This window comes from Pavona decussata, unplaced genomic scaffold, assembly GCF_977016875.1.
Source record: "Pavona decussata unplaced genomic scaffold, jaPavDecu1.1 SCAFFOLD_170, whole genome shotgun sequence".
NCBI classification, from domain to species: Eukaryota; Metazoa; Cnidaria; class Anthozoa; order Scleractinia; family Agariciidae; genus Pavona; species Pavona decussata.
The window spans coordinates 273,515-288,804 of record NW_028145581.1 but is presented as its reverse complement, the minus strand read 5'-3'; positions in this window follow the sequence as shown (position 1 = coordinate 288,804).

Genomic DNA, 15,290 nt, shown 5'->3' with positions numbered 1-15,290 from the left:
CAACACATTATTTAACGGTAGCATTCCAAATCAGTACAATGATAACAAAACAAAGAACCTGTCTGGAAATCAATTCAATACCATTAAGAAACATATTCCATTTTCGAGTGACATCCGTCTCCCTCTTGTGTTTTTGGGTGTCCTCTCTTGTCTCATTATCACCGCCAATTTACTGGTCATTGTTTTGGTTTACAGAAACAAGCAATTGCGAACAACTACCAACTTATATCTAGCATGTCTGGCCTTGTCTGATCTACTGTCAGGACTGATTGCAATTCCTTTGATATTTGCCTGTAATCTCATGGCATTTGGAGGCAATATTGCTGCTTGCATTGCCATGGATCTTGCATCTCGGTTTATCACCTTGTGCACGATACTGCTTCTGGTGATTGTCACTTTTGCGCTTTATGTGATGATAATCCACCCACTGCAGTACCGCAAGATCATTTCCAAGCAAACAACAGTGGCTTCACTGATCCTCATCTGGATTTTTTCATTGAGTATGTCACTTATTCAGCTGTTTTGGATCAGCCTAGACTCCACCCAAACGCTGAAACACGAGCGACGCATCGACGCTATTTACAGCTTCTGTTGTTTCGTATTTCTCGTGGTACTTCTTGTTATCCTCCTTGCAATCGCGTCCGTTCGCATTTTCCCAGTCCTTCGATCCCAGCTAAAGAAAATTCGTCGACAGCTCTCTCATATTACACGTGTAGGGCGTGTGAGCCAAAAACGGGGCCAAAAGCGAGCGGTGATAATTTTTGGCTCAATGATCGTTGCCTTTATTCTAGGTTGGTTTTCGTACTTTCTAAGTGGAATTTTCTTTGACGAGAATGTTGCGATCCATGTACCACCGATTGTTAATACGATTCTTCTCTTTTTGAGGTTTGGTACCTCTCTTATCAATCCTCTGTTGTACACGCTGTTTAAAGAGGATTTTAAAACCGTGGCCAAAAGAGAGCGGTGATCATTTTTGGTTCAATGATTCTTGCCTTTACCTTAAGTTGGTTTTCGTACTTTCTAAGTGGAATTTTCTATGACGACGAGAATGTTGCGATCCCTGTTCAGCCCGGATTGTTAATACGATTTTTCTCTTTATGAGGTTTGGCACCTCTCTTGTCAATCCCCTGTTGCACATGTTGTTTAAAGAGGATTTTAAAAGCGTTTTAAAATCTTACTTTTACAAAAATCCACCCAGTTGTTCGGACAGAATTCCTTTGAGTAGTATTGCTGTTTCGTAAGAAGGACTCGACATCTCTTCAACTGAGTTTTTCTTTCACTACAATAATTTAATCCTTAATATAACATAATATAAGATTGTTTTTTTCGTATAACCTTGTTAAAAACATGAAACGAATTTCAAAATTATAGCATTCAAATAAAGTTAGAATACGTGAACTTATAAAAAATACCTCAATGACAACGCTTGAAACTTACCGTTGAGGTTGAACCCAGCCAATGCAACAACACTCTGAGGTGGTAAAGTATTTACTTTTTCTCATCGGATAAACCAAGTCTGTACAACGGCGACATTACAGAATAGAATATGACTGCTCTGTATTCCGTATACAGCCGGGTGTGAATTGTTTTATTCTTCTTTTTTTTTCTTTTTATAGAACTACTCAGAAAGAGTTATAGAACAATCGGTAGATCGGATGTTCGCTGTAAATCGACAAATCGTACCCCTTTTACGGTGTTTCAATTAAGTCTGTACATTATGATGAGTGCTTTGATACTCAAATCACTCTAGTTATGGATATCTAAGAAATAAACAAAATAAAATTCTCTATGAAGTATCTGTAAAATATACTTATTCAATCGGTCTGGAACTTAGCCTTGTGAGACCCGGATTTAACCTTGTCAGACTTTTTATAACTTACGCGGAGGAAATACATGGCCATTTTAATTATGAACTTTGTCGGATTTTCAACCCTTGGACCTACGCGACAAAACCGAAAGGCCGTATTGATTGCTGTCGATCCTTTGTAATTCGGAAGTAATTTTACAGTTGTTGGTTGCACAGGATAAGAGAAAAGACCATAAAACATTTCCCTTTGTGATTCATTTACTGTAGTGGTGAGCCATAGCCCAGTTTGGTAAATTGATTAATAAATTATACATAACTCATTGCGGTATTTTTGCCTATTGGTATGCTTTCGTTGATTGAAATTAACAGCTGTATAACAACGTCATCATGGGTTAGAAAGACTTATGAAGACTAGGTTTATGAGAGTTATACAAAATTTATAAAGACGCACTCTTTAAATATACGATTTTGCGTTGAAAGACACATTTTATCCTCATACTTGATTCAACAACTTTAAACCGCACCAATTTTTTTTCACCCAGTTCGTATCAAATATATATATATATATATATATATATATATATATATATATATATATATGCTGTTACTAATAAGTGAAAGCACGAGTGGCAAAATAATCAGATAAAAAGACGAGAAGTTCAGGACGATGGATAAAGTCTGCAAATTATATCTCCATTCGATAATTTTTTAATCGCCTAATTAATGAGAGTTCTCTCCCAAAAGGTTTGCCGAAGAGGAAAACCGCGAGAGATAAGCTGATGTTAACTATCAGATAAGCCGATTACTGACCATCTGTCGGGTGTTGTCTTTAGATACATTCTCTAATTTATGTATTTAAGTATCAATGAAAACCTTTTAACATACCTTCTGCGTTCGATGTTCCATTAACCACTTCTTTGCGCCGTAGGGAACATTTCTTAAGGGCGCTATGTGGTGGGAATTTTATCACCGTTTTCTGTCAAAATTTGTTCTGAAATCAAAGTAAATAGCTTTTACCTATACACGAAGTGCTCTTAGAACAACAATGGAAAGATATCAAGTGATCTCTGTTTGTTTGTTTTTTTTTTAATGGATGACGAAACCGCACATTAAATTAAAGGTTTTAACGAGTTTTCAACATACAATCAGAAGATGTTTGTTGTGTCAAATTGCAACCCAATGGCACGCTTGGATTCCATGCCCAAAGACAGCTTTGTTATAAGTTTAAAAAACTAGAACAGTAATTTCCGTCAGCTAAACAAAATTGTTTTTTGGTGCTTTGGGGTCCCCTTTGACCCAAATATGAAATATGTCGTTTATATTTTGTAAAAGCTAAACTTGATGACATGTTCTTTCCCCGGGATGATTTCAATATCTCTCACGAAATTGAGAGATATATAGATCATTAATAACACTTAAAATTAAAATGGCACATGATAAATAGAATGCAAAATTAAAAATGACAATTGATTAATTGTTTGTCTTTTTAAAAGGTTTGTCACTGGTTCCTAGAAACTTGCAGAGATATGATTTTCCTTTAGTGTAATGGAAGATAACAAGCCTAATTCGAAACTGCAATACGGCTCGTTTTAACAAAATACCAACTTTTGTTACAACCTTTGTCACGGGAGCCTGGCCGTTTGCGATGTGGAAAAGGCCAACGTGATGAATGCTTATTTTTCCTCGATTGGTACAACACTAGCGGCACAGTTACCAGCACATCGGTCGGTGCTACAAATCGAAACAGGCAGAGTGGCTGACTCAACAGACATACCAACTTTAACCGTTATTGATATTCACGAAGGTATTGTCAAAAGTAAAATACTGAACTTGAAAACAAACAAAGCAACCGGCCCGGATGAAGTCGTCCCAAGGCTACTCAGGCTACTGGGAGAAACGGTGGCACCCCCGCTGACATCTCTAATTACGTCAAGCTTTAAGACAGGCGTTGTCCCCCTACAGTGGAAAACAGCAAAACTAACGACAATACACAAAAAAGATGACGCAACGGACAGAGGAAATTATCGTCCTCTCTCCATCCTCAGTGTGCCAAGCAAGATCTCGGAGTCGTGTGTTAATGACGTGATTGTTGACCACGTGCTTAACTCTAATCGCCTGGTAACAGATAATCAATGGGCATATCGCAAGGGCTACTTCACTGAGCTCCTCCTTGTTCATTTAACGGAAACCTGGAGACATTCAATAGACTCTGGTTATGTGGTGGGCGTGGCCTTCATTGATTTCAAGAAAGCCTTCGATTGCGTTGATCACAACATCTTGCTTAACAAGCTTCGATGCCAATTTGGAATGCGCCGTTGCTTATTAAACTGACTGACGAGTTACCTCACATCCAGGCTACAGTACACGGTCTTAAATGGACAAAGATCCAGCCTATGCTCAATGTCTTCTGGTGTCCCTCAAGGGAGTGTCCTGGGGCCGACTCTATTTACTTTGTACACAAGCGATCTTGTAGCATCCATCCACTCAGGGTCTGTGTATATGTATGCTGACGATACCACTGTATACTGTATCGGGAAAACTATAGATGAAGTGTCTGCTGCGTTAAATCAATCCCTAGAAGAGCTCTATGCCTGGTGCGTGAAGAACAGGCTGACACCACACCCAAAGAAATCAGAATGTATGCTAATCTACAGAGGATCGTTCACTGGCCCTCTACCACCCATATACCTTAGAGGTAACAACTTAGAATGGGTAACACACAGACGGCTTTTGGGCGTAATAATCGACCACAAGCTTACCTGGTCCAAACATATTAAGAAATTGAAGAAGAGTTTTGCTAATAAACTAAGCCTTATAAAGAAGAGCAGATTCTTACCCAAACAGGATCTCTTAAACCTGTACTTTAAAGTTATAATTCCTGCAGTAACGTACGGTATATCCATATGGGGAGGTACTAATCGGCAAGACGAACTTGAATCACTTGAAAAACTACACTGCAGGGCAGCAAGAGTCATTTTCAATTTTGCTAAGGATCTACCATCAGTGGAAGTCCTCACCAGGGCTAAATGGGACACTCTAAGAACTTTCTATAAGCAATCTATCCTGAAACTAACTTATAAGATGTACCACAATGTTTTACCATCCTGCGTGACAACACATATTGTGAAATCGCAATCCTCTTATAATCTAAGGAACAGTCTTAAGCTGGAAATACCACCTATCAAATCGAATATCAAAAAGCATTCTATATCTTATAGAGGTCCAGTTTTGTGGAATCATTTGCCAATTGAATGTCGTATGGCGAATAGTGTGAAACGTTTCTCCAGGATGATTAACAAACTTACTTTGGTCAGAGACATGGACTTTTCTAATTTATTCTGTAGAAGATAGATCCCCCTTAAAAGGAGTTTTTAGGTCTATGATTTTAGCAGTTATAAATACCATCAATTATCAAATACTTGTTTATTGTAAATAGTAAATTACAATGTTATGTTTATACATATAAGAAGTCATAAGTCTTATTTTACTTTACAATTTTATTACAGTTATTGTTTATGTATTTTTTTTTATATTATTTACACGACCCCACAAGCTGCATAGCTTAAATACTCATCGTGTCAAAATAAAGGTTTTACTTACTTACTTACTTACTCAGAAACATTGGTTTAACGTAAACAACTGTCTTTACGGGCACAGGAAAAAGCCCTAGCCTAAAGACGATTAAGTTATCAAGGAGCATAGGGACGCTATTATATCCAAAACGACGACTGGATAGAAGTTAATCATGAACAACACATTATTTAACGGTAGCATTTTAAATCAGTACAATGATAACAAAACAATGAACCTTTCGGGAAATGAATCCAATACCGTAAACAAACATATTCTATTTTCGAGTGACATCCATCTCTGTCTTGTGTTTTTGGGTGTCCTCGCTTGTCTTATCATTACCGCCAATTCACTGGTCATTGTTTTGGTTTACAGAAACAACCATTTGCGAATAACAACCAACTTATATCTAGCATGTCTGGCCTTGTCTGACCTACTGTCAGGACTGATTACAATTCCTTTGATATTTGCCTGCAATCTTATGCCATTTGCAGACAGCATTGCTGCTTGCATTGTCATGGATTTTGCATCTCGCTTAATCGCCTTCTCTACGATACTGCATCTGGTGATTGTCACTTTTGAGCGTTTTATGATGATAATTCACCCAATGCAGTACCGCGAAATCATTTCCAAGCAAACAACAGTAGCTTCACTGATCCTCATCTGGATTTTTTCACTGAGTATGTCACTTATTCAGCTGTTTTGGATCATCTAGAATCCACCCAAACAATGACACACGAGCGACGTATGAAAGTTATTTATATTTACAACTACTGTTGTTTCGTATTCCTCGAGGTACTTCCTGTTATCCTCCTTGCAATCGTCTACGTTCGCATTTTCCTAGTCCTCCGATCTCAACTAAAGAAAATTCGTCGGCAGCTCTCTCATATTACACACGTAAGGCGTGTGAGGTAAAAACGCGGGCAAAAGCCAGCGGTGATCATTTTTGGCTCAATGATTCTTGCCTTTATCTTAGGTTGGTTTTCATACACTCTTGGTGGAATTTTTTTTTATGACGAGAATGTTGCGATCCATGTTCCACGCGGATTGTTAATACGATTCTTCTCTTAATGAGGTTTGGTACCGCTCTTATCAATCCTCTGTTGTACACGTTGTTGAAAGAGGATTTTAAAACCGTTTTAAAATCGTACTTTTTAAAAAGTTCCACCGAGTTACTTGGTCAAAATTCCCTTGAGAAGTCTGGCCAGCTTCTTTATGTTTGCATGTAGCTGATTTGGTAGACCGCCAGTTAAGGTGGGGGTTCACCTAAAAGCCATTTTCACGCCGCTTAAAATCGGTCAAATGAAAATATCTTGTTTGCATTTCAAGCAATACAAAAACCCTCCATTCATAGCACAAATTAATGATTTGGGGTGTTTTATGAATTTTTGGGTGATTTTTAGGTATATTTGGAAGGAAATAATTTTTCTTGAAGGATTGGTAAAATTAAAAGAAATAAGGAATGTTGAAGATTTAGTGAAGTTTTAAAATTAGAATTTGTAGTTAATAATTAATAGACGGATACCAAGTTAGTCCACTAGCAACCTGGGGTGCTCTTGCGTGGTTGTCGACTGTCTGTTAGTGTTCCAAAAATCATTTTCTTTCTTCTATCCATTCTTAAAACTCTTCAAATTTCACTCAAATTCAGGTAGAGCCCCACCTTAAAGGGGGACAAGAACATACCTTTCTTAACATTTAAATCGAATTTACAGTGGTAGATGTATCCATCTGAGGTAGATACAAGTTAAAACGCGCCTTTTAACATGTTAATATAACAATGAAAAAAATTAAAAATAATTTGAGCAAAATGCTCCCCCGTCTCTGCTCCCCCCTACCCCCTCATTGGGGTAGAGTTACTGGGCGCAGAGTCTCTGCAGAGTCCCACCCTCACCGGTCCACCCGCCGAGGGAGCTCCGAAAACCTGATGATGCTGAAAACATTATATATAGGACGCGACAGCGTCTTTCCCTCCCATGTGGGACACATTTTCTTAGACGTGCACGAGGCACGGCCTCGTTTTGGTGCGAAGCTTGTTTTCGTCCTATAACGTCATAAAATCACTTTTTTCGTTCACAACTCTGACAGAAGTCTTGAACGCGTAGATTTCTTGACATCTTTTAGGTTGATGTCGATTACATCAAGGATTTTCTTGAAAATGTTCGTCTTAAGGTGGGGGTTCACCTAAAAGCCATTTTCACGCCGCTTAAAATCGGTCAAATGAAAATATCTTGTTTGCATTTCAAGCAATACAAAAACCCTCCATTCATAGCACAAATTAATGATTTGGGGTGTTTTATGAATTTTTGGGTGATTTTTAGGTATATTTGGAAGGAAATAATTTTTCTTGAAGGATTGGTAAAATTAAAAGAAATAAGGAATGTTGAAGATTTAGTGAAGTTTTAAAATTAGAATTTGTAGTTAATAATTAATAGACGGATACCAAGTTAGTCCACTAGCAACCTGGGGTGCTCTTGCGTGGTTGTCGACTGTCTGTTAGTGTTCCAAAAATCATTTTCTTTCTTCTATCCATTCTTAAAACTCTTCAAATTTCACTCAAATTCAGGTAGAGCCCCACCTTAAAGGGGGACAAGAACATACCTTTCTTAACATTTAAATCGAATTTACAGTGGTAGATGTATCCATCTGAGGTAGATACAAGTTAAAACGCGCCTTTTAACATGTTAATATAACAATGAAAAAAATTAAAAATAATTTGAGCAAAATGCTCCCCCGTCTCTGCTCCCCCCTACCCCCTCATTGGGGTAGAGTTACTGGGCGCAGAGTCTCTGCAGAGTCCCACCCTCACCGGTCCACCCGCCGAGGGAGCTCCGAAAACCTGATGATGCTGAAAACATTATATATAGGACGCGACAGCGTCTTTCCCTCCCATGTGGGACACATTTTCTTAGACGTGCACGAGGCACGGCCTCGTTTTGGTGCGAAGCTTGTTTTCGTCCTATAACGTCATAAAATCACTTTTTTCGTTCACAACTCTGACAGAAGTCTTGAACGCGTAGATTTCTTGACATCTTTTAGGTTGATGTCGATTACATCAAGGATTTTCTTGAAAATGTTCGTCTTAAGGTGGGGGTTCACCTAAAAGCCATTTTCACGCCGCTTAAAATCGGTCAAATGAAAATATCTTGTTTGCATTTCAAGCAATACAAAAACCCTCCATTCATAGCACAAATTAATGATTTGGGGTGTTTTATGAATTTTTGGGTGATTTTTAGGTATATTTGGAAGGAAATAATTTTTCTTGAAGGATTGGTAAAATTAAAAGAAATAAGGAATGTTGAAGATTTAGTGAAGTTTTAAAATTAGAATTTGTAGTTAATAATTAATAGACGGATACCAAGTTAGTCCACTAGCAACCTGGGGTGCTCTTGCGTGGTTGTCGACTGTCTGTTAGTGTTCCAAAAATCATTTTCTTTCTTCTATCCATTCTTAAAACTCTTCAAATTTCACTCAAATTCAGGTAGAGCCCCACCTTAAAGGGGGACAAGAACATACCTTTCTTAACATTTAAATCGAATTTACAGTGGTAGATGTATCCATCTGAGGTAGATACAAGTTAAAACGCGCCTTTTAACATGTTAATATAACAATGAAAAAAATTAAAAATAATTTGAGCAAAATGCTCCCCCGTCTCTGCTCCCCCCTACCCCCTCATTGGGGTAGAGTTACTGGGCGCAGAGTCTCTGCAGAGTCCCACCCTCACCGGTCCACCCGCCGAGGGAGCTCCGAAAACCTGATGATGCTGAAAACATTATATATAGGACGCGACAGCGTCTTTCCCTCCCATGTGGGACACATTTTCTTAGACGTGCACGAGGCACGGCCTCGTTTTGGTGCGAAGCTTGTTTTCGTCCTATAACGTCATAAAATCACTTTTTTCGTTCACAACTCTGACAGAAGTCTTGAACGCGTAGATTTCTTGACATCTTTTAGGTTGATGTCGATTACATCAAGGATTTTCTTGAAAATGTTCGTCTTAAGGTGGGGGTTCACCTAAAAGCCATTTTCACGCCGCTTAAAATCGGTCAAATGAAAATATCTTGTTTGCATTTCAAGCAATACAAAAACCCTCCATTCATAGCACAAATTAATGATTTGGGGTGTTTTATGAATTTTTGGGTGATTTTTAGGTATATTTGGAAGGAAATAATTTTTCTTGAAGGATTGGTAAAATTAAAAGAAATAAGGAATGTTGAAGATTTAGTGAAGTTTTAAAATTAGAATTTGTAGTTAATAATTAATAGACGGATACCAAGTTAGTCCACTAGCAACCTGGGGTGCTCTTGCGTGGTTGTCGACTGTCTGTTAGTGTTCCAAAAATCATTTTCTTTCTTCTATCCATTCTTAAAACTCTTCAAATTTCACTCAAATTCAGGTAGAGCCCCACCTTAAAGGGGGACAAGAACATACCTTTCTTAACATTTAAATCGAATTTACAGTGGTAGATGTATCCATCTGAGGTAGATACAAGTTAAAACGCGCCTTTTAACATGTTAATATAACAATGAAAAAAATTAAAAATAATTTGAGCAAAATGCTCCCCCGTCTCTGCTCCCCCCTACCCCCTCATTGGGGTAGAGTTACTGGGCGCAGAGTCTCTGCAGAGTCCCACCCTCACCGGTCCACCCGCCGAGGGAGCTCCGAAAACCTGATGATGCTGAAAACATTATATATAGGACGCGACAGCGTCTTTCCCTCCCATGTGGGACACATTTTCTTAGACGTGCACGAGGCACGGCCTCGTTTTGGTGCGAAGCTTGTTTTCGTCCTATAACGTCATAAAATCACTTTTTTCGTTCACAACTCTGACAGAAGTCTTGAACGCGTAGATTTCTTGACATCTTTTAGGTTGATGTCGATTACATCAAGGATTTTCTTGAAAATGTTCGTCTTAAGGTGGGGGTTCACCTAAAAGCCATTTTCACGCCGCTTAAAATCGGTCAAATGAAAATATCTTGTTTGCATTTCAAGCAATACAAAAACCCTCCATTCATAGCACAAATTAATGATTTGGGGTGTTTTATGAATTTTTGGGTGATTTTTAGGTATATTTGGAAGGAAATAATTTTTCTTGAAGGATTGGTAAAATTAAAAGAAATAAGGAATGTTGAAGATTTAGTGAAGTTTTAAAATTAGAATTTGTAGTTAATAATTAATAGACGGATACCAAGTTAGTCCACTAGCAACCTGGGGTGCTCTTGCGTGGTTGTCGACTGTCTGTTAGTGTTCCAAAAATCATTTTCTTTCTTCTATCCATTCTTAAAACTCTTCAAATTTCACTCAAATTCAGGTAGAGCCCCACCTTAAGCAATATACAATTATATTAGTACAACTGCGTAAACTGAAGTGATATTCGCGTTTCATTATCAAAAATGTGCTTAACACGATTTTTTAAAACAAGTTCAGAGCCATACACGAAGATACTAATTTCTAAATATGGCAATCATTAGATGTCAAGTGGGAATCTACGATGTCTCCCAAGTCCTTCACTGCTGTAACAGACATGATGGTTTTACTCAAAAAAGTCAGCTTCAAGTTTTTCATCCTTTAAAGCATTTGACGGGAGTTCCGGATAAAAAAACCTACTGGGAAGTTGAACTTGAGCCAACATCGCAGTCATCGTATCGATTAAGACCCGCGGGATATCCTCTGATGCAGATTTCTCATATTAGTTGTCTCTCGCGAAATTAACCCGTCACGCACGTGTAAATGTTACAAATAATCGTTACACATGTGCTTTACGTACCATTCACTCGTTGCTGAATTATCTAACTTGTTTCCTTTACGTAGATCCGTAAACGTGTTGTATTGTTAATGTTTTGTGCATATATACACTAGGCAAGCATGCAACTATCACTTGTCAGAACAAATACTGGTTCCTGCGTAAGCACTAGTTTAGCCTTTTAATCAAGCTTCAGAAAACTAGATGGACCGCTGTTATTTGAGGACATCTAAGAACGAAATCAATCCACGCAGAGTTTTATAGCTCTAGGTAAATAGTTTTTTCGCTTCCGGTTTATGCCTGGTATCGGCGGCATAAGGGCCCATTCTTCGGGAGCGCACGCTTCGCAATCTGTCAGAAGGAGGTCCCGTCGGGATCTCCTCCGATGATGAGATCCGATGAATTCCGAGGCCTCCTTCGCCTTTACGGCCTAAATTCAAAATTTACGTAGTATATAGGCCACCAATAGTGTCCAGAAGCCCTTTAAAGCGAAATTCGTCTGAACAAAAGAATAATCTCTTTTACTTTTCTCGATACAAAACATATATTAAATGCAACTTTAACCTCCTTTTCATGGATGACGGATTTCAGCTTCAACGGCGTGACATCGCGTGGCAATCTCCCAAAAGGAGGTTCTCAAATCACAGGAAATGGAAAGACTAACAATTGTTCTGGTTGACTGATTTGAGCGCTGAGCCACGCGGACAAAGGCGGGAATTTCGTCTGTTGATTTCATTCTAGATTAATATTGGAAAGCTGCTTTCCCGTAATCAAATGAAAATTCTTCCAGTTACTCATATTTTTTTTTTTTTCGTAATAGCATTTACAAGGTTCGTAAACGTCGAAAAAATTTAATTTAAATTCAGTAAGTCTTTGTTTGTAGAGAAATTTTCAGATAAGCCTGGTCTAGTAAGGGATGTCAAAACAGCAGAGTCCATTCTCAGGGAGTTTGAAACGGCTACTACAACTGAATACTGTTCCAAATGTGTACCTACCATTCCTCACATGATTTGCAAAGGTTTCAATGCCACCTGGTTGTGCCCAAAGTGTCAGAAGGCTTTAGAGAAAGAGGAGGCATCGAAGCCCGTTTATTTCATAAGAACCTTTTTCAAAGAAAAATTTTATCACTTCAGTTTTCCTTTATAATTTAGATGCAGTAGCTCTGATTTAGAGTATATTATTTAATTCTGTATAGATTAGAGAATGACATTTCATTTTACAATGTAACAAATCCGCATGAATATTCGTCCTAAAATTCAAACAAGAAATAAGTAAAGAAAGAGAAGGAGCCGAACTCTTTCATTGAAAAACAAAAACATCTCAGATACGGTAAAGAGCAATTTTATGAAAATGGCTTTTTTGGCGAATATAGGTACAGATCAGTACAAGAGAAAATGATCTCGGCAAAATTGCTAAGAGTGCTTGTTTGCTAGCCGGATATCAGTCGAACAGTTGTCTTTATTTAGAAGTAACACAAGCAAGCGGAGACAATAGCAATTGAAATAAAAATTGAAAGAATGTTAAATTCGATCTCTTCCAGTCCTTTCCCTTTTTCAAAAAACTTGGCGAACAGAAAGTTTTCGCCATATATGAGCTTCACCTGGCTTGCCCTTTGTATGATATTCAGCCTTTCCATTTCCTGTGATTTGAGAACCTCCTTTTGGGAGATTGCCACGCGATGTCACGCCGTTGAAGCTGAACCGTCATCTCTGAAAAGGAGGTTCAAGTCGCATTTAATATATATTTTGTATCGAGAAAAGTAAAAGAGATTATTATTTTGTTCAGACGAATTTTTCGGTTAACATATCGCTTTCAAGCGCTTCTGGGCACTATTGGTGGCGTATAAACTACGTAAATTTTGAATCTAGGCCGTAAACGCGAAGGGGGCCTCGGAAGTCATCGGATTTTATCATCGGAGGAGATCCCGACGGGACCTCCTTCTGACGGATTGCGAAGCGTGCGCTCCCGAAGGGACATTCTTTGAGACTCATGATTCCGGAATCTGCCGAACACACGGAATGCACGGTGTTCATGTTCTTTTAAGACCTATCCTGGTTTTTGAAATTAACTGAGAATAGTATGCTGAAAACCGATAGCGGCATGAACGGAATACAGCTCGCTCAAAATAAGGGAAATTGTGTTCCGTTTGGGAAGCTTTTCGTGTTAATGGGAAGACCTGGAATTGTATTCTTTTGGTAACTGATATTCTGTGTATTCTGTCATAACTGAACCCGGATAAAAATAGCCAGAATTGTTCCAATAGTATGCACCCAAGTCAGTTTGAGCAGAGAAACGAATTACTGGAAGGTTGCTACAAAAAGCTAATAAAAAAATGTCTTGTGTTAATTACTAATTTTACTAGCTTTAATATAACGCTTGTAAATATCAATGTGAGAGGAAAAACAGGAAATACTGTATTAATTAAGTAGCTGGCACAACACAATCTTTATGACTCGAGTTATGGAGAATTCGCTCGATGAGGAGACCAGAGATGACGCAGTAGTGAGACGACTCTTCTTCCACCAACATGACCTGTGTTCAATTCATTGATTCGCATTCATATGTGGGTTGAGGTTGTTCAGGTTGATTCTACTCCTTGTTCCGACAAACCTAACCAGTATATTCATTTGTAGGTGCTTCTGCCGAACATTTTGGTTAGTAACTGGGTATGGCTTTGCTCTTCGTATCAGTCATGCAGTGAACATGGGTTTAGTTTTCAAGGGAGTGTCCAGATAAAATAAAATAAATCAATCACTTTATTAAGTGTCAATGTATTTAGCGCAGAGCACTAATTTGGGACACTTTCCAGATCGAATTGAAATTTAGAAGTGTTGGTTTTTGAGGAGAGAGGAAAACCAGAGTATCGGAGAAAAACCTCTCGGAGCAAGGACGAGAACCAACAACAAACCAAGATATTTTGATTGCTTTTCGAAAATGGAGAAAGAGACGTATTTTTTCCGTTTTTCCGCGAGAAATGTTCAAGTTCAAGTTCAAGTTCAAGTTTGTTTATTTCACCCATTACAAAATAGGCAAAATAAGAGTAAAAAAGATATATATTACAGAGAAAGTGGTGAGGAAGCCTTAGGGCTTATAGAATAAGGCTTCCTCATTACAGAGTTGCTACAATAACATATAATGTTTGAAGAATGTGAGACGGTTGATACAATTACGGTTGAAACTATTAGACGGGAAACGATCTATAAACATTTGAGAAAAAATAGCATGCAACGTCAAAAATAGAGATACAGATTTAGTAGTTGTTGTAGATACAGTAGAACCCAGCTTTATGACCACTTCGTTAATACGACCACCTCGTTATTACGACCATTTTTTGTGCCCCGAACGAATTGAAAGTGCAGTCATTTCCTTAGTTTTACAGCCTCGTTAATCCGACCACCCCGTTATTTCGACCACATTTTCACGGCCACATTTTCACGGCCCGAAGGTGGTCGTATTAACGGGGTTCCACTGTATATTGTTTCCTGAAGGCTAGATTTAAAGGAGGAACTTGAAGAGATACCGAGTATTGTAAAATTTTATACCCTAAAAGCCGCACGTGCCTTTATCTCCTAACAAGAAGAACATTTTCCCAGGAAGGTGTTGAGTCTTATCGTTCACAGTTTATACCTTTTACGTGACAACGTTTTTTCAATCGAGTGTATACATTCGATATGATAAATTGATGAAAACGTACGGACATGAATGATATAGGGAAGACTTGAAAACGGGTCGGAGAAATAACGTATTTGTCATAAAAATCTGGTGACGAAATAACGTCACATGAAAAATGAACAATTCATCACTTTTAAGGGACGTCGCAACAGGGGTATTAGGGAACTTAAGCACAGACGTTTTTCAGCCACAGACGGCAACCGGAAATTGAATTTTTCCCTTTTTGGAGGGTTTTCACGTGATCGCGTTTGTAACGACAAGCCACAGTCATCAAGAAGAGCTTTTCCTGTCCGTGGTAAGGAGAAAAACCACGCCAAAAAAGGAAACTTTCGACTTCCGGTTGCCGTCCTTGAATCATGAACGTCTGTGCTAGAAGTAGAGTAGTCAAGTAGAGAACTGAGCGCGTAATCCGTCATCTGTTTTCAGTGAAACTACTGATTTAATGTTTATTTTAATTTATATCGATCGACTCTTTCACTTGGTGACTATTCTGGAGGAGAT